Raw genomic sequence first — 15,205 nt, 5'->3', positions numbered from 1 at the left:
TTCTTTCTTGCCATGTGACCTTTGAAAAGCTGAACTTTCTGCTACAGTTTTTTGGGTCTATACCATTTATAGAAAAATAGGCTGGGCTCAGTGGCTCACACCCGTAATCCCAGTACTCTGGGAGGCTGAGTCCACGAGTTCCAGACCAGCCTGGCCAACATGGCAAAATCCCGTCTCTACTAAAAATAAAAAAATTAACAAAGCATGTTGGTGAGTGCCTGTAATCCCAGCTACTTGGGAGGCTGAAACAGGAGAATCACTTGAACCTAGGGAGGCAGAGGTTGCAGTGAGCCAAGATCACACCACAGCACTCTAGCCTGGGAGACAAAGCCAGACTTTTACCAAAAAAAAAAAACAGAGGGAAGATCATGTAAAGGCCCAGAGAGAAGCCAACCATCTGCCAGCCATGGAGAGAGACCGCAGATAAAACCCCTCTATCCCTCTAACATCTTGATCCCAGACTTTCAGCAGCTAGAACTGGCTGCTCAGATCTTATTATGGATGGTCTGTGGAACAGGTGAAACAGAGTTACTGGACAGCCCCAGACTGACTGCCAGAACAAACCAGCTATCCTGAGAGGACCAACAGAACCTCTGAAGGAAGTAAATTGCTGCTACAGGACCTGAGATACCCCAAATACTGCGGGAGGCAGAAAGTCTCAGGCAAGTTTTCAAGGCCTTCTCACCTTCCACCTGGAAACAGACTTGGGCTGCTGTGGGAGGGATGGTGGGAGTGAGACCGCCCTTTGGTTTGCTTGGATGCTGGGTGAGGCCTGTGACTGCCGGCTTTCCCCACTTCCCTGACAACCTGCCTGACTCAGCAGAGGAAGCCATAATCCTCCCAGGTACACAACTCCAGTGACCTGGGAGTCCCATCCCATCCCCCACAGCAGCTGCAGCAAGACTGGCCCAGGGAGAGTCTGAGCTCAGACACACCTAGCCCCACCCTAACCTCATGGTCCTTCCCTATACACTCTGGTAGGGGAAGACAAACAGCATATAATCTTGGGAGTTCTAGTGCCCCACCCACTGCCCGTCCCTCTCCACACTACTACAGCTGATGCTTTCTGGAAGACGCCAGCTTCTGGCCGGAATCCAGCCAGCACAAAACAGAGCATTAAACCACCAAAGCTAAGGACCATCACAGAGCCCACTGCACCCTCTGCTAACCTTCACCAGAGCAGGTGCTGGTATCCACGACTGAAGACCCATACATGGTCCACATCACAGGACTGTGCAGACAACCCCCAGTACCAGCCCAGGGCCGAGTAGACTTGCTGGGTGGCTAGACCCAGAAGAGAGACAACAGTCACTGCAGTTTGGCTCATAGGAAGTCACAATCACAGGAATAGGTGGAGAGCAGTACATCAAGACAACACCCCATGGGACAAAATATCTGAACCACAGCCTTCAGTCCCAGACCTTCCCTCTGATGGAGCCTTCCCAAATGAGAAGGAACCAGAAAACAGACCCTGGTAATATGACTAAGTGACATTCTTAAACACCCCCCCAAAATCAAACTAGTTCACCAGCAATGGATCCAAACCAAAAAGAAATCCATGATTTACCTGAAAAAATAATTCAAGAAGTTAGTTCTTAAGCGAGTCAGGGAGGAACGAGAGAAAGTCGAAGCCCAGTGCAAGGAAATCCAACAATGGATACAAGAAGGGAAGAGAGAAATATTCGAGGAAAGAGACAGCTTAAAGAAAAGGTAATAAGATATTCAGGAAACTCTGGACACACCTTTAGAAATGTGAAATGCTCTGGAAAGTCTCAGCAACAAAATTGGATAAGTAGAAGAAAAAAATTCCGAGCTCAAAGACGAGGTCTTTGAATTAACCCAGTCCAACAAGACAAAAATAGGAGAGTAAGAAAATACGAACAAGGCTTCCGAGAAGTCTGGGATGATGTAGAACAACGAACCTAAGAAGATCTGCTGTCCCTGATGAAGGAAATTCTAAAAGCTTGGGAAGTGTATTTGGGGAAATCATCAGGAACAATTCCGCAGCCTTGCTACAGACTGAGACATGAAAATACAGGAAGCACGAAGAGTACCTGGGAAAATCAACACAAAAAAGGTCTTCACCTATGCACACTGTCATCACGTTATTCAAAGTTAAGACAAAGTTAAGAGCTGTGAGACAGAAGCACCAGGTAACCCATAAAGGAAAACCTATGACATAAACAGCCGTTTTCTCAGTAGAAACTCTACAAGCTAGAAGGGATTGGAGCCCTATATTCAGCCTCCTCAAACAAAACAAGTATCAGCCAAGAATTTTGTATCTATCAAAACAAAGCATTATATATGAAGGAAAGATACGGTCATTTTCAGACAAACAAATGCTGAGAGAATTTGCCATTACCAACCCACCACTACAAGAACTGCTAAAAGGAGCTCTAAATCTTGAGACAAATCCTGGAAACACATCAAAACAGAACCTTTATCTATAGGAACAAAAATACAAATTAAAAACAGGCAAAAAAAGAGCATGATGAACGCAATGATACCTCACATTTCAACACTAACATTGAATGTACATGGCATAAATGCTCCACTTAAAAGATACAGAACCACAGAATGGATGAGCACTCACCAATCAACTATCTGCTGCCTTCAGAATACCTACCTAATGCAAAAGGACTCACATAAACTTAAAGTAAAGGGGTGGGAAAGGGCATTTTATGCAAATGGACACCAAAAGCAAGCAGGGGTAGGTATTCCTATATCAGACAAAACAAACCTTAAAGCAACGGCAGTTCAAAGAGACAAAAAGGGACATCATGTAAGGGTAAAAGGCCTTTTCCAACAGGAAAACATCACAATCCTACATATATATGCACCTAAAATTGGAGCTCTCCAAATAATAATTACTAATAGACCAAAGAAATGAGATAGACAGCAACACAGTAATGGTGGAGGACTTCATAGACAGCAACACAGTAATGGTGGAGCACTTCATAGACAGCAACACAGTAATGGTGGAGCACTTCATAGACAGCAACACAGTAATGGTGGAGCACTTCAATACTCCACTGACAGCACTAGATAGGTCATCAAGAGAGTGAACAAATGGATTTAAACTACACCTTGGAACCAATGGACTTAACAGATATAGACATGTACAGAACATTTCATCCAACAACCACAGAATACACACTTTGTTCAAAAGTGCATGGAGCTTTCTCCAAGATAGACCATATGACAGGCCATAAAATTATCCTTAATAAATTTTTAAAAAGGAAAATCATATCAAGAACTCTCTCAGACCACAGTGGAATAAAACTGGAAATCAACTCCAAAAGGAACCTTCAAAACCACGCAAATACATGGAATTTAAATAACCTCCTCCGGAATGAGGACTGGGTCAAAATGAAATCAGGATGGAAATTTAAAAATTCTTCAAACTCAAAGACAATAATGACACAACCTATCAAAACCTCTGGGATACAGCTAAGGTGGTGCTAAGAGGAAGGCTGATAGCCCTAAACACCTACGTCAAAAAGTCTGGAAGAGCACAGACAGACCATCTAAAGTCACACCTCAGGGAACTAGAGAAACAAGAACAAACCCAACCCAAATACAGCAGAAGAAAGGAAATAACCAAGATCAGAGCAGAACTAAATGAAATCGAAACAGACAAAAAAATACAAAAGGTAAATGAAACAAAAAGCTGATTCTTTGAAAAGATAAATAAAATTGATAGACCAGTAGCCAAGTTAACAAAGAAAAGAAGAGAGAAAATCCAAATAACCTCACCAAGAAAAGAAACGGGAGATATTACAACTGATACCACTGGAATACAAAAGATCATTCAAGGCTACTGTGAACACCTGTGCACATAAACTAGAAAACCTAAAAGAAATGGATAAATTCCTGGAAAAATACAATCCTTCTAGCTTAAATCAGGAAGAACTAGATACACTGAACAGACCAATCATGAGCAGTAATTTAAAAATTACCAACAAAAAAAGTCCAGGACCAGACAGATTAACAGCAGAATTCTACCAGGCTTTTAAAGAATTAGTATCAATCCTTTTGACACTATTCCACAAAGCAGAGAAAGAAGGAACCCTGCCTTATTCATTCCATAAAGCCAGCATCACCCTTAAACCAAAACCAGGAAAGGGCATAACCAAAACAGAAAACTCCAGACTGATATCCTTGAACACAGATGCTAGAATCCTTAACAAAATACTAGCTAACTGAATCCAACAACATATGAAACAGGTAATCCACCACGTTCAGGTGGGTTTCATACCAGGGATGCAGAGATGGTTTAACACATGCAAGTCAATGAATGTGACAAACCACACAAACATAATTACAAACAAAAATAACATGATCATCTCAATAGATGCAGAAAAATCACTCAACAAAATCCAGTATCCCTTCATGATTAAAACTCTCAGCAAAACTGGCATACAAGGAACGTACCTTAATATAATAAAAGCCACCTATAGCAAATTCACTGCCAACATAATACTGAATGAAGAAAAGTTGAAACAAGACAAGGATTCCCACTCTCGTCGAGGGCATCCAACTTGGTAAAGAGGAAGTCACACTGTCCCTGTTTGCTGACAATATGATTGTTTACCTTGAAAACCCTAAGGACTCATCCATAAAGCTTCTCTGGAACTGATAAAAGAATTCAGCAAAGTTTCCATACAAGATTAAGGTAAACAGATCACTACCTCTCCTATACACCCACAGTGACCAAGCAGAAAATAAAATGTAGAACTTAACCCCTTTTACAATAGTTGGGGAGAAAAAAACAAGAATATACTTAACAAAGGAGTCAAAAGACCTCTACAAGGAAAACTACAAAACACTGCTGAAAGAAATCATAGATGACACAAACAAATGGAATACATCCCATGCTCATGGATGAGTAGAATATTGTGAAAATGACCATACTGCCAAAAGCAATCTATAAATTCAATGCAATCCCCATCAAAATACCACCATCATTCTTCACAGAGTTAGAAAAAACAATTCTAAAATTCATATGAAACCAAAAAAGAGCTCCCACAGCCAAAGCAAGACTAAGCAAAAAAGAACAAATCTAGAGGCATCACACTACCTGATTTAAACCTATAGTATAAGACCACAGGGCCAGGCGCGGTGGCTCAAGCCTGTAATCCCAGCACTTTGGGAGGCCGAGGCGGGTGGATCACGAGGTCAAGAGATCGAGACCATGCTGGTCAACATGGTGAAACCCCGTCTCTACTAAAAATACAGAAAATTAGCTGGGTATGGTGGCGCGTGCCTGTAATCCCAGCTACTCGGGAGGCTGAGGCAGGAGAACTGCCTGAACCCAGGAGGCGGAGGTTGCGGTGAGCCGAGATCGTGCCATTGCACTCCAGCCTGGGTAACAAGAGCGAAACTCCGTCTCAAAAAAAAAAAAAAAAGACCAGTCACCGAAACAGTGTGGTACTGGTATGAAAATAGGCACATACACTAATGAAACGGAATGGAGAACCCAGAAATAAACCCAAATGCTTACAGCCAACTGCTCTTCGACAAAGCAAACAAAATCTTAAAGTAGGGAAAGGACACCCTTTTCAACGTTCTGGGATAATTGGCAAGCCACGTGTAGGAGAATGAAACTGGATCCTCGTCCTTCAGCTTGTACAAAAATCAGGATGGATTACGTTAAGGATGCAAACCTAAAACCTGAAAGTATAAAAATTCTAGAAAATAACACTGGAAAACCCTTCTAGACATTGGCTTCGGCAAAGATTTCATGACCAAGAACCCAAATGCAAATGCAACAAAAACAAAGATAAATAGCTGCGACCTAATTAAAGAGCCTTTGCACAGCAAAAGAAACAGCACAGTAAACAGATACCCACAGTGTGGAAGAAAATCTTCACAATCTGTACATCTGACAAAGGACTAATTTCCAAAATCTGCAACTAAGTCAAACAAATCAGTAAGAAACAAACAATCCCATCAGAAAGCAGGCTAAGGACATGAACAGACAATTCTCAAAGGAAGATCTACAAATGGCCAACAAAATTATGAAAGAAATGCTCAATGATCAGGGAAATGCAAATCAAAACCATAATGCAATACCACCTCACTCCTGCAAGAATGGCCATTATCAAAAAATCAAAATATAAAAGGGATATACCTCAATAATATACTAATATATTGTATAACATAATATTAATATTATATATAATGGAATACTATGCAGCCACAAAAAAGGAATGAATCAACAGCATTTGCAGTGACCTAGATGAGACTGGGGACCATTTTTCTAAGTGAAGTAACTCAGGAACAGAAAACCAAACGTTGTACGTTCTCACTGATATGTGGGAGCTAAGCTACAAGGACGCAAAGGCGTAAGAATGACACAATGGACTATGGGGACTTGGGAGGAAGGTGGGATGGGAACAATGGATAAAAAGCTACAAATAGGGCGCAGTGTGTACTACTCAGGTGATGGGTGCACCACTATCTCACCGCTAAAGAACTTACTCATGTAATCCAATACCAACTGCACCCCAATAACCTATAGAAAAATTAAAAAATGAAAATTTAAAAATAAACAAAAATAATAAGTATGTGAGGTAATGTATCTGTTAATTAGTTCAATTAGCCATTCTACAGTGTATACATATTTCAAAATAACATATTGTGTACCATCGATATATACAATATTTGTCAACTAAAATATGTGTTAGAAATGATACAATAATAGAAGCACTTACAAGAGCAAGCCGTGCTTAATAAACGTGAAGTGCAGCTATAATTGTAAGATCTGAATCACTAGTACTTACAATGTCTCTTGATGACAGAGGGGAAACCTGTATGACACTTGGTTGATTTAGTCAGTGGCAGCACATTTCCTGTTTTCATTATTTTTTCTTCCTTTTTCTTATATTTGCTTTCAATGAAATTAATTAAGTAATTCATACTACAGCATACGGGCATAACGTGGGTTAGAGGGTTGCCAATTCCAGTTGAACAAAGACAACTCATATTAAAAAATAATTATTATCAAATGGGGAAATTTTGAATGCTAATAAGTAAATACAGGAGATGATTTTAAGGATAAGAAATTACTTTCTGGGTTCTAGGATTGATTGTGCCTTATGTATTTCTAGAGAAAACATGTTTTCTACAGAAATTGGCCCAACTTCCTCTTTTTAGCAAATCATATTCAAACATGTGCAAGTCACAAAGAGAGATACACTTCCAAATAACATGTAGTTGTGCACAAGCCAATGTTCTTGCTATAATAAATTTTTAAATCTGGATAATTAGTTTTAGAAAGTATATTTTAAAGATATCAGATTTCTGTGAAGAAAATGAGAACTAGATGAATTAAACTTTTATGAGGAAAGAAAATAATCTATTGAGGTAAACTGACAGTGCTGTTTTATCATTTTATTTTCAATGAGAATTTGAAAATTCTGATACTGGCTAAGGATCCAGGTTGGCCCAGAAAGGAGAAAGATACTTGATTTTAAAACTAGCAAAAACTTAAGAAAAACCAAACAAAGGTTGATTTTCTCATTGGAAATGTGCACGGAAGCCTGCAAAATGACAGAAACCTTCTAAAGGCAGAGTTACAGACTTGCCATGGTTACCAAAAAAAAAAAAAAGAAAAAAAGAAAAGAAAAGAAAAGAAAGAAAAAAAAGACCAGCCCGCAAGACCAAGTATGCCGTCTCAAGCACACAACTTACCTCCTTATTAAGAATTTTACCATATTTTCAAAGAGTAAAGCTGGAGAGGTGGGCTAAGAATCTTTGAAGCAGAAAGTTAAATCCCATGGTCTTCTGGAAATGAGATCTGCCAGGACTTCAGTTAAAATTCCAGTAGTGTCACACCTTAGAAATGGAGGTAAATAGCTTTTTTTATTTTGAGATACATCCCATCGACAACCTCGTTTGAGTTTTGAGCATAAAGGGCTGTTGCATTTTGTTGAAGGCCTTCTCTACATCTATTGAGATAATTATGTGGTTTTTGTTTTTGGTTCCATTTATGTGATGAATTACATTTATGGACTTGCATATGTTAACCAGTCTTGCATCCCCAGAATGAATCCTACTTGATCATGATGAATAAGCTGGTGTTGGACAGTGAAAACACATGTACACAGGGAGGGGAACATCACACAGTGGGGTCTGCTGGGGGCTGGGCGAGGGACAGCGGCGGGGGGAGGTTGGGGAGAGAAAATATGGGGAGAAATGTTAGATATAGGTGATGGGGGTATAGAGGCAGCAAACCCACTTTGCCATGTATGTACCTATGCAACAGTACTGCATGATCTGCACATGTACCCCAGAACCTAAAGTATGATTAAAAAAATAAGAGATAGTCATAGGAGTCACAGGTGTGCCATAGGTACTGTTGTTGGTGTAAAGAAATTTAATGATATTTTCATATTATAATGTAGTGGAAACTCTGTAGCCTCAAAACATATATTGAAAAATAAGAAAGATTAAAAGTAAACAATTTAGACTCCTGGCTCCAGAATCTATAAATAGGAAAGAACAAATTTAGCCCAAAGAAATGAGAATAAAAGATATAAAAGTAAAACCAAACTGATAAAATGTGAAACACAATATAGAAAATGTAGGAAAGCAAAAATTTGATCTTTGAAAGTATATCTCATGTTGACAAATACCCGAACTGCAAGTAACCCATATTAGTAATGCAAAAGTAACAGAAGTATACATTATACAGATTTTCAAAAGATAAGGCAGTATTAGAGATTAGAGATAAATGGACTATTTGAATTTAATAAATTTCTCAAAAACTATATTTTACAAAGCTAAAAAAAATTTAAAAATCCAAGTATTTCTACATTTATTTTTATTTATTTATTTGAGACAGAGTTTCGCTCTTGTTACCCAGGCTGGAGTGCAATGGCACGATCTCAGCTCACCGCAACCTCCGCCTCCTGGGTTCAGGCAATTCTCCTGCCTCAGCCTCCCGAGTAGCTGGGATTACAGGCACGCGCCACCATGCCCAGCTAATTTTTGTATTTTTAGTAGAGATGGGGTTTCACGTTGTTGACCAGGGTGATCTCCATCTCTTGACCTCGTGATTCACCCGCCTCGGCCCCCCAAAGTTCTGGGATTATAGGCATGAGCCACAGCGCCCAGCTATCTCTACATTTTATTAAAGAAGGTAAATTTCTTACTAAAACCCTTCTGTAAGGGGGCCAGTAAAAAGCTAGTCCCTTATGGCTTTACTATCAGATTCTTATAAACCACATCAGATGTAGGTTTTTCCAAAGGGTGGACGAAAGAGCGATGATTCCTAATTCTTCTTCAAAAGCGAAATCCCTAACCTTGATTCCAAAGTCTTCAATGACATTACAAGGCAGAAATATTGCAGATCAACATTTCTCATGAACAAACATGAAAAAGTTCCTGACAAAATAAGCAACTAGAATTGTATAAAGGGGATGCTATCACACTACAAGTGTGGTTTATTTTAGGTGTGCAAATGTGTTTTAGCAGTTGAAAGCCAACCCTTTCATAGAAAATATTAAGAGAAATAAAGAATAAAAATCAAGTAACGCAGAAAAAGCGTTGAAAAAATTCAGCCTTATTTATGGTAAACTCTTAGTAAACCAGGAATACAAGGGAACTTCCTTAACTTTCTAAATAATGTCTACAGATTAAAACTCCGTGGAGACATTTTAACAATGAAATATCCAATGCTCTCCCCTGAGAGTGGGAAAGAGACAAGGATTCTCACTATTTCAATGCCAATTCTATATAACATTATACTGGATAGTCCAGTCACCGCAACAGTGCAAGAAATGAAATGAGAAACAAAGGATTGGAAATGAAATAAAACTGTCATTATCTGAACACGACATGACTGTGTACTGAGACAATGAAAAATAATCTGCAGAGACAGTAAAATTAGTAATCAAATTCAGCAAGGTTGCTGGAGATCAGGCTAACATTTTAAAATCAACTATTTATATATGGCAGCAAAAGGTAAGAAAATATTTCAAAAGATGTAATTTACAGTAACATTAAAAACCATAAAATATCTAGGAGTAAATACATTCCATATAAGACCTCTCCACAGAAAGCCTTAAAACATGTTGAGAGAAAAAAGATAAAGAAAGAGACTTGTTTCTAGCTTTGATAGATTGCCCAGTTTTGCTCCTCTACAATAAGTAACTAGAAAACTGGAAATAATATATGAAACAAATATTGGACAACAGACAGTACAGGTCCCTGAGGGAAAAGAAATGAATTTGTTAAAGATAAATTTGCATATATCAGCAGCTTACTTACATCCTTGCAATAACCATAGAGCAAAATACTTTGTTTAATCAAATGCACTATTTGTAATAAGAAATAAAATTGGAATACTGACATTATCTTCTAAAGTTAAGGGCAGGTGGATCCTATGCTAGCAATTATATTCTTTGATATATATATTTAAAAGAACTGTATATGTTCACGAAAAAATGCACTAGAACGTTAATAGCAGTAAAATTGCCCAAAACTGTACATATTCAAATGCCCACTAATAGTAGAATATAGAAAGGAACTGTTGAATACTACAAAGCACTGAAAATAAGCAGTCTACAACTACAATCAACAGCACGAACGCACATCACAAATACAATGGTTGAGCAAAAGAAACCTGACACCAAAATAGTAAAACTTAATTTGATTGAATTTACAGAAAATAGAAAAATAGGCAAAACTAATCAGGAGGGAGTCTGCATAGCGGTTACCATTGAGGATGGATAGGCAGCAGAGAACAACACAAAGGAGACATCAATATTTGCAATGTTTTGCTTTTGGATCTGGGCAAGGTCTACATCGGCATATTCAATTTATGAATATTCATTGAGTTTTATGATACATGCCACATTCTGTATTTAAATTTTACTTCAGTAACCTTAAAAAGATATGTAGAGTTCTCCACACAGGTTGATAGTGAAAATTTGCTCTAGTGAATTCAATGACAGTTTAAATAATTGGACACTAAAATCTCTCAGCCTTGTCAAAGGCATGAAATTAACAACGATCTGCCTGACAAGGATCTGCTGTCAGTGTTTATTGAAGAACAAGAGAACTAATTCAGCATATGTCATAAATTCATTGAAATCATCTACCTTTTTATGTATTTGTCCTTCAGCTGAATGCTTAACCTAGTGACACTGGGAATGGAATCAAGCTCATTTTATAGTTTTATTTTTGAAAGTGCTGTGAACAGTAGTATTTCCCCTGAAATCATGTGTGGTACTTGTTCCTTTTTGTTCCACGGCATGTTATATTCCTTTCCCAGAAACACCACCTTCCATCTTTTGGGGAATTAATCCTCCCCCACTACCAAAATGGCCATAGAGAAAAAGGCTGAGTATCAGGGAGAACGTAACCAGTTGGAATTTTCATGCCCTGTGGTCTGAATGGGAAACTGAGGAGGGATCAACTGTCCTGGGAGAAGTCAAAAAATTTTTCATAATGGGTCCATTTGAATCATTATAGGGTTTCCAGTTTAGCAAAAGATATAGACAATACACAGAATAAGAAAATACAGATTATGGCAGATAAAAATGCTATATGAAAAATAGAGCATGGAAGAAGGAGAGTAAATGTTAAGGTTGGGGCATGTGTGATTTTAAAATATGGATAAAGAAGGCTTTCCTGAGGTGCCACAGGGGAGATGAGGGAGTGGCTATGTGGATATCCTGGAGGAGAGTGTTTTGGTAGAGAGAAGAATAAAGATAAAGACCCTGAGTTAGAATAATGCTGGGGGTCAAGGACTAGGCAAGGAGGTCAGCTTGCTGGATGGAATCAATGAATGGGCTGGTACGCCAACACAATATCTTAGAGCTAAGGAGGGGAACCACAGGAGAGTCAATGTTATAAGGCCTTTTAAGTATTGCAAAGGCTTTCTATTTTAGTAAAAACAAGCTGAGAAGCCATTGGAGGAATCTGAACCAAGAGGTGAGATAATTTGCAAGGTATATTTTAAAAGCCTGGCTACTGTGTTAAGAATAGACTGTCTTGGAATCAGGGCAGAGAGACCAGTTAAAAGGCTCATGCAGAAATGTCTCCTAAAGTGCTGGGATTATAGGCATGAGCCACCCTGCCTGGCCCAGGATAGATTCTTTTTTTTTTTTTGAGACGGAGTTTCGCTCTTGTCACCCAGGCTGGAGTGCAATGGCACGATCTCGGCTCACCGCAACTTACGCCTCCTGGTTCAGGCAATTCTCCTGCCTCAGCCTCCTGAGTAGCTGGGATTACAGGCACGCGCCACCATGCCCAGCTAATTTTTTGTATTTTTAGTAGAGATGGGGTTTCACTATGTTGACCAGGATGGTCTCGATCTCTTGACCTCGTGATCCACCCGCCTCGGCCTCCCAAAGTACTGGGATTACAGGCTTGAGCCACCGCGCCCGGCCGGATAGATTCTTAATTCACAAACAGGAGATCAGCTTCTTTCTACCAGTGGTATCACATTTGTTTGAAAATATGTTCCTTTCAAATGTAAGCCGAGGAGAAAAGAGTCTAAGAGGAAAGCTCCTTAGGCTGTGACTGAAAAACGGTGACTTGAAATCGTGAACCAGGCCGCGTGTCAACTGAAGATAAAATGCCTGCACTTTCTGTACTCATGGGGGAGGACATTTTTAAAAACATGGAGGCTCTCAAAGTGTGAACTTCACCTTTTTACATTTCAAAAATCCTTTAATCCTCCAGAGGTTTCTATTTTTTTTTAAAGTTTTCATTGTATTCCTGTACTATATAAAACTTGCTAGTGTCCTGAAGAAAGATGAATTAGTGCATTTTCCTGACTGAAAATCCTAAAATCCTAAAATGAAGAGCAATCGTGACCATCCACCACAGTTTCCAACCAGCACTAGAGACGGTCAGGGCTGGATGATTCTTGTTGCAGGGGCCCGTGCTGTGGGTTGTCGGATGTCTAGCTGCATCCCTGGCCTCTGCTCGCTAAGTGCCAGTAGCACATCCCACCCTCACCCCCAGTTACACCAACCAAAAATGTCTCCAGACATTGCCAAATGTCTCCTGGGGGCAAAATTGTTACCATTGGAGAATGACTGCCATACATCTTTAACAGACATTATTTTTAGTACTCTTGATCTTTCTTCTTCTCAGTATACTTGCTCATATTTTTTGTGTAAAATACATCCTAAGATGGTATCTAGTCTCTTATTTGATTTTCTGGGGATATAGCACCTCTATCACCTCAGACCAATGCAGTGTAATATAATATTGGCCGTATTACGGAAGGACACATACGTCATCAGGAGCTTTGACGGGAATAGATTTTGACAGTGTGATCAGAAAAGGGCGGGTAGCCACAGCCTTCAAGGAACAGGAGAGGTTTAAGTAGGGGCAGAAGGTTACTAAAACAAGGAAGGCGTGCCAATGGTACTGTTTAATGACACGAGAGTCAAAGCTGGTATGATGTAAGAAAATGCAGGAAAATAATATGGATGAGGCAATGAGGACCCTTCACCTCCAGGTTTAAAGGTAAGAGAGGTATGGGAGAGAAAGCCAATGTGGAAATAATCCTCAGAGGAGAGACAGCTTTAGGTTACAAAAGGAGTACAGTGAAAGATTCAGAAGATGGGTAAATGTGGAAGATGGTGTCAGAAAAACAAATGTGCAGAGCTATATGGGAATTACTGTCTGAAGGAGTGGGGAGGGCTGGGGAAGCCTGGGCTTCCTGTGGTGATATATGTAAATAGGAATTAAAGAGTATTTTATTAACAACAGAAATTTATTTCTCCAGCTTTGGAGGCTGGGAAGTCTAAGATCAAGGCACCAGTATTTGGCATCTGGTGTGGTTTCTTGCTGAGTCCTTCTCAAATGGAAGAAGAGGTGAAAAAGCAAAGGGAATAAAAAGGGAAAATGAGACTAATGCTGTATCTTCATATGGGAGAAGGATGGGAGGGGAAGAGGGCAAGTTAGTTTTCTCAAACCATATTGCAAGGGCATTCCGTAGGCCATTCTTGTGTGGCTATAAAGACATACCTGAGGCTAGGTAATTTATAAAGAAAAGAGTTTCATTTGGCTCATGTTTTTTTCCTGCAGACTGTATAAGCATGGCACCAACATCAGCTCAGCTTCTGGTGAGGGCCTCAGGGAGCTTACAATCACCGCAGAAGACATGATGGCAGCAGGTACATCACATGGCAAGAACGAGAGCCAAAGAGAGAGGGGAGGTACCACATGCTTTTAAACAACTAGATCTTCTATGAACTCCCTTATCCCCACGGGAATGGTGCTGAGCCATTCATGAGGAATCTGCCCCCATGATCCACCCCATCACCTCTCACCAGGCCCCACCTCCAACACTAGGGATTATATTTCAATATGAGATTAGGAGGAGGCACACATCCAAATGATATCAGGCACTAATCCCATTTATGAGCACCCTGCTCTCATAACTTAATAACTCCACGAAGGCCTTACCTCTTAACACTATTGCACTGACCCTTAAGTTTCAGCGTATGAATTCTGACGGGTCATGTACGTTTAAACCATTGTGTAAGAGAAGAGGCGATTTGTAGAATCCCTACTGATACCTATGGACACCGTTCATGTTACTATCATTGCAGCTCCTTGTTCGATTTATTTCCCAGGAGCATTTCCTTCACCCCAACTCAGCCACTCCAACCCATGGATACATTCTATTACTATGTAACTAATGATAATTAAACCTCTCTATTGGCTGAATTTCAAGCACCATATTTTTAAACTCCACTTCTGTCTAGCTCATTTCTTCTACTTCTCTAATTCCAACAATTATTCAACCAATCGAGTAACATAAAATCAATTTGATTATTAATGTTTCACTGTCCCTTACCTCCTCAAGTCTTGTTTTCCCTCCAGACCTTGATCTAGTATCATGGCCAGTCACTATCATCACACCTTGTTTACATCCTCCACTTCCTTGCTCCTTTCTCATTTTGCTGCATCCACTTTTCTAAGCCAAAAGTTGAATCTAAGTAACAACCTATTTGATAAATGCCCACTATATTTTTCTAGTTGATTTGTTTTTCCACTCTCTTAGATAACTATTTAAGACTTTTCTCTCAAGTTTCAACATTTTTCCCCATTGCCATGTTCAGCTGGTGAGTTTCCCTCCAATTTTACTATAAAAATAGTAAAACTAGTCAAGACAGAACTTCCAGAGTTTTCCACCATCACATTTTTACCCCGGCCTATATTGTTGCCCAAG

General features: G+C 39.6%; 1 long non-coding RNA gene across 10 annotated transcripts in view; it reads right to left on the bottom strand.

The window, feature by feature from the left end:
• The window catches only part of LOC128929024 (uncharacterized), a 597,561-nt gene that overhangs the window by 132,690 nt on the left and 449,666 nt on the right, over window positions 1–15,205 (bottom strand). Inside the window, exon 3 of one of the 10 annotated variants that reach the window (XR_013522996.1) lies at window positions 7,696–7,839. The exons of the other annotated variants lie outside the window; for them this stretch is intronic. This is a non-coding gene — a long non-coding RNA (uncharacterized LOC128929024). The remainder of the gene's footprint in view (window positions 1–7,695; window positions 7,840–15,205) is intronic. 10 annotated transcript variants of the gene reach the window in all.

The sequence above is a fragment of the Callithrix jacchus genome, chromosome 10 (genome assembly GCF_049354715.1).
Source record: "Callithrix jacchus isolate 240 chromosome 10, calJac240_pri, whole genome shotgun sequence".
Lineage (NCBI taxonomy): Eukaryota > Metazoa > Chordata > Mammalia > Primates > Cebidae > Callithrix > Callithrix jacchus.
The sequence above is the reverse complement of the archived record's forward strand: the minus strand, read 5'-3'. Positions and strand labels throughout refer to the sequence as shown.